This window comes from Equus quagga, chromosome 19, assembly GCF_021613505.1.
Source record: "Equus quagga isolate Etosha38 chromosome 19, UCLA_HA_Equagga_1.0, whole genome shotgun sequence".
Taxonomy (NCBI): domain Eukaryota; kingdom Metazoa; phylum Chordata; class Mammalia; order Perissodactyla; family Equidae; genus Equus; species Equus quagga.
This window is the reverse complement of record NC_060285.1, coordinates 30,700,668-30,706,667: the sequence shown is the minus strand read 5'-3', so window position 1 is coordinate 30,706,667 and position 6,000 is coordinate 30,700,668.

Here is a 6,000-nt window from a genome sequence, read left to right as displayed (position 1 = left end):
TGTCATTCTCTTAGCAATAGGTTGAAGAGAACAGAGATGTGAGGTTAAAATACTCTAGACCAGATTTATACATCTCACGTATTTCTAACTAAATTTCATTTTTCTCCTCTGTGTCAATTGTTCCTTGTACTTCCATCTCATGAGATCAAGTAGAAGCAAGAGTTAGAGGTGGAAAATTCATCGGGTCCTCCTCTTCTCCCTACTTTTTATATCTTCAATATTTTTACCATCAACAACTTCGACCTGGCATTGTATAATCTTCTAATGTGGTGGGCAGAACCCTAACTTCTAAAATGGGTGCTACCTTACTGGCTGAGAGAGAATAAAAAGAGCAAGAATGTCCAAGGAGATGAGGGTGGCAAATCTGAAAGAGGGCAAGCAGGCAAAATGAATCAGATATAAAATGTGTGAGGTCATTGACCCAGTCATTCCACTTCCAGGAATTTATCCAAAGGAAATAATTAAGCAAGCATAAACCAATGATTTTCATTATAGTATTGCTAATCATAGTGAAAAATTATAAACAAGCTAATGTTCCTCAATAGGAGGTTGATAATATAAATCACTGTACATTTATACAATTGAACACAATGTAATACAATTTTTTTATAAAGATGAAATAAAACTATGCTTAGTGAAATGGAAAGAAGTTCCCTACAAACTGTTGAAGCTGAAAAAAGCTGGTTGCAGAAAAATATGGGAATATAATCGTGTTTATGTAAGAATACAAAAATCTCTTATGTATATTTATATAAGCATTTTTAAAACCCAAAGTATGCTTTGTCAAACTTTTGAGTGGTTATCTCTCATGGGAGGATTATGAGTACTTTTAAAAATATTTTATAAACCTAGGCATGATTTGAAATTTGTAATTTGAGCCTATACACATTTATAACCACCCAAACAAAATAAATAGTTTTTAAGAGTACTACAAGGTTTAACTTTCTCATCTAGAAAGTAAAAGAATTGAGAGTATGCATGTAATAAGTTTCAAAATGCATAAAGCAAAAATTGACGGAATTAAAGGGAGAGAGAGACAATTCAGCAATCAAGATGCAAATGTAAACATCCCTCCTTCTCTCAGCAATTAATAGACCTACTAGACAAAATGTCAGTAAAAATATAGAAGATCTAAACATCATCAACTACCTCCAGCTAGTTGATATTTATAGAATGCCGTTCCCAAAACTGCAGAATACATATTCTCTTAAAGCACATAATATGTTCACCAAGGTAAACCACATGCTAGGTCATAAAACAAGTCTAGTTTTCTTTGAAGGTTGAACTTATACAAGGTATGTTCTCTGACCACAGTGGAGGTAAATTAGAAATCAAAAGCAAAGCATCCAGAAAGATTTTGAATGTTTGGAAATCAAGTAACACACTTCTAAATAATCTATAGGTCCAAGAAAATATTTACTAGAAGGAAACTAGAAAATATTTTGAGCTGAATAATAATGAAAATAGAGGTTATCAAACTTTGTGAGATGCAGCTAAAGCAGTGATTAGAGGGAAATTTACAGCTTTGAATGTTTATATTAAAAAAGAGTTTAAAATCAGTAATCCAAAGTTCCCACATTACAAGCTGGAAAAAGAAGACGAAAGTAAATCCAAAGTAAGTAGAAGGAAGAAAATTATTCAAATAAGAGCAGAAATCCAAGAGATGGTAAACAGACAAAAGAGAAAACTAACACAAGAGAAAGATTGGAAGAAAATCTTGAAAGTCCCTTTTTTCCAACAAGTCCTGTAATTTCAAGTGCATTTAGGACATCAGATTCCCAAAGAATTTGTTCTTATCTCTGTTTGCGTGACTCATCATTCCATTTAGCAAATATTCATTGATTTGCATGTTTCTCCTAGGCAAACCCTTATATAAGACTTATTATACACTGCTTGTACCCCCAGAACATAAACAAGTATGCATTACCTATATAAAGAAATGCAGTGACCTAAACCCTTTACAAATATTCACATTATAAATATTTATTAAGGATCTACAAAGTGCATGACACTGTGTTTTACATATGCATTTCATTAATCAATATGCATGACTCCTTTTTGTTCATGCATACATTCTACAGATATTTACTGAGTGTCTAGTATGTACCAGGCACTATTCTAAGTGATGGGTTAGCAAGAGTATTCATAAGCTAAGTTTTCTTGCTCCCATTTTACAGTAGAGGAAACTGAGTTTCAGAAAAGTTAAGTAAGTGGCTCAGGATCAGAGTGTAGTGATTGAGCAAAGATTTTCAACCCATTTCAAAGTCTAATTTTAAACTGAACTACATGAAAAGACATGAAGACTTGAAATTGAAGGGACACAGTTGAATACAAGGTAGTGTACAATAGAGATAAAGACAAATTGCCACGGGAGCATGTTAAAATCAACTCCTAATTCTGCTGAAGGAATTCAGAAATATTCCTAGAGGAGGTGGTATTTGAGCTGAAACTTAAAGAGGAAAAGTTTGCCAAGAAGGCTAGCAAACACATCATCACGTTTAAGCTGCCCAATAACCCTGGAAAGTTTACCATTCTGACTCTTTTCATAGATGACAAGACTGAAGTCAAGATTGCTGGCAGGACTTGCTCAGGATCAGACAGTCACTGTGGTACATGCCAGGGTCTGTGCCAAGCATTTCACAGCCAATGGTCCCATGACAACCCTGTGGTTTAGAACATCCCGCCACTATGATTATTGCCACTGGGTCTTGCCTAGGTCTTGGCAACATCGCATTCGTTAGTAGTGAGCTGGGGTATGCTCCCATTTCAGCCTGACTCCCAAGCCCAAGAAGTAGGTTCTATAAAAGTTCTCGGGATTACGAGTTCAAACTCCTGGGCTCAAAAGAGAAGAGTGACTTTAGGAGAGAAAAGGAGAAAATGCATTTATTCAGGCATATGTTGAGAACCTCATTCTTCCCTCCAAAATAGATCACAGGTGTACCTAAAATAAAATAATAAAATTCTAAAAAATGCATATCATCACTTCAAATTAAGGAACAGGCTCTAGAATATTTTAAAAATTCTCTTTCCTAAACCTCACTTCTCCCCCTCCCCTCCCTACACATTGATTTTTTTCACACTCATTAAACTAAGTCAAAGGATTGGATTAACTCTAGGTTCCCTTGGAAGGCATGACTTGAGGCTGCCTGAGCTTCCTCTGTCTTTTTGTGACCTTCCGATGACCTGGGAGTCCCACCCACTTTGGTTAGGGCCTCTCCTCGCCTCAAATCTACATATCAGTGGGATGTAGTTTTCCTTTTGCTTTAATGGCTCCTCAGAACTCACTCTTTTTGCAATCCCACCCACTTCCTTTCTTGTTTCTCTGACCTTTATGGGCTATAAGCCACCTCTCCTCCCGAAGCAGGCAGGTTCTTGGGGGTCTATGGTGACTGATTTATTTACAGTTCTGCTTATGTTTTGTTTGGTTGGTTTGGATGTTTTGTTTTGTTTTTTTCCTTCTCACGCAGGGTAAAAAGGCCAGTTGTGTTTTCCTTTCACTGTCTTACGACTTTGGATGCCGGCTGGAAATCCTTTGACTTCTCTTCCCATATTAGCCTTTATTTCTTAGCATGATTATAGGCCGTGCTACGTCAGGCAATCAGATTTGAAATCTGCCTATCTTTAGGCTGAAGAAATCATCTTGAAAAGTGAGAATCAATAGAAGCATCGTGCTACTAAATTAACATCATTAAGGCCCATCCTCTGGAAGGGAAATATTAAGGAAGAAAAGATTTTTTTAAAAAAGAAAGAAAGAAGAGGGAAAAAAAGAATTAGAAAATGTTTAACTCAGCTGGCTCAAGTATACAGCATTCCCATCTGCCCTCAGAGGGCTAAGGAGAAGGCCTTTGATGAGAAGAACCCACAGCAGCGAAACTTTGCAATTCTGAAATACAACCATGCAAAATGCAAAGTGTATTTAGCATAAAAGAAGTAAATTGCACAGAAAATTTTCTAGTTGTGCAAAGAATTCTACCAATTTAATAAACCACAAAGAACACATTCTACAAATTCGGTAACGAGCTTTCAACATCCTCTCATCTTTCAGTGGTCTCCAAAGTAAACACATCTCCCACACGGTAGCATCTATTTCTATAAATTTGAGTGTCTGCTCCGAAATGATGTAATCTTGCATCTGGGGCAGCCTCCAAGTACCTTTCCCGAGTGGTAGAGAAACAGAATTCCACCTCATTTCTTCCCTTCCTCAAAGAACGTGCCATGCAGGGCTGCACGTTAGTATCCATCAACCAGGAAATACTTAGTAAACAGAATTTATGCTCCCTTTATTCTGAGTTTACTTTAAGAAGCCACTTATCTCTTCTAGAAGGACTTCCCTTGCCAATCACCTTTTGGAAAGGCCTGGCAGAGACACTCCCTGAGGACGTGCAGAATCCTAGGTCAACAGCATGTGTGGTAGAAATAAACAACGAAACTATCTACATCTTAAGATCTTTCCTTTTCCTTCCAAAGACAATCATTCTTTTCAGAGCAACTGAAACACATACTCAAGTGTACACACGTGGATAAGTGTACACACAAACATGCATACACACATCAAAATGCCTCCTTAGAAACACGACCATAATTTCTTCCCCAACGATGAATTATGCAAAAACACCTAAAATAAAGAATAACTTTGGAGGTAGAAATGCCCTTAAGAGTCATATTGTTTAAAACCTCATTTTGCAAATGATGAAGCTAAGGCCTAGATATGTTAAGTTCACACCAAAGAATTTATATTCCCTAAGAATTTTGAGAAAGGCTTAGAGTTTCTCCTTCTCTGACCTCCCATAGTAAAAAGATCAAAGAGTAAAGTTGGAGCAGCCTGAGTTCAAACCCCAGCTCCACCATTTCCTGTCATGGTGATCCTGGGTAAATTCACCTCTCTAAGCCTTCATGTTCCCATCTGCAAAATGGAGGTGATAAGAGTTGAAGGGTCCAGAATATCCCACTCTAAAGAGTTTTTTTTTGAACTCCTCTTATCTGCCTAAAAGCAGAGCCTCCCAAAAGAATGTAACCGTCATAAATGCCCTCCCCAAGAGTTTCACAACCAAGGGAGACTGACTCCTATCACTCGGGCGGAGAAGTCAGTACTAGGATAAAAGCTCACCTAAACAGACATTGCCACAGGACTATCATATCTCCCATCTGTTCTCCTAAGGGCCCATTTATCTTTCCTAAAAGTCATTTGTTTTTCCATAAGTGCCCTTCTGCCCTCTCCTTCTCCTATTAAGATGGAATATAAGACATAAATTCTAACTACCTCGAGTCATGTTTTTCTGTGAACTCCTGCAAATGTATGTGAATAAAAGTTTGTCTTTTCTCTTGACAATCTGTCTTTCATCAGTTTAATCCACAGGCCTCCAATCACAAAGCCTAAGAGGTTAGAGGAAAAGTTTTTCCTCCTCAACAGAGCTAACATGCATTAGTTTCTTAAAATAAGAAAGGCACTGTTCTAAGAACACTAAATGTATTAATTAATTTGTTTCCCCCATGTCCCTATATTATTTCTGTTTTAAAGCTAAGAAAACTGGGGCATAGAAAGGTTAACCAACTTGTTTAAAGTCAGACAGCAAGTACATGGTGGAGTGAAGATTTGAACCTAGCAGTCTAGCTCTAGAGCCCTTGCACTTAACCACTATGTGAGAGTAATCTCTACCTCACAAGAGGGGACCAAAGATTAGAGGAGACAGTCTGCGTACAGCATCCAGCCTGGCACAAAGGAAGGGCCGAAAATGTGTAGATTCCATTTTTACTGTTAGAAAATGACCTGTCAATGTGCTGTTGATGAAACTAGAGTGTTTCCCATCTCTTATCAAGGGATTAGGGTAGAACAAGGAATCTAATCCATCAGTGTTGAAGAGGTTTGAATTTCCGAAAAAAGACAAGAATGAGAAGCCAGAGGACAAAAATTTGTCAGGATTACCAGCACCATCCAATGGATCTCAACATTCCAGTGACTAAAAGGGGTGGGTTTGGTTTGGTTTGGTGGGTCTTCCCACA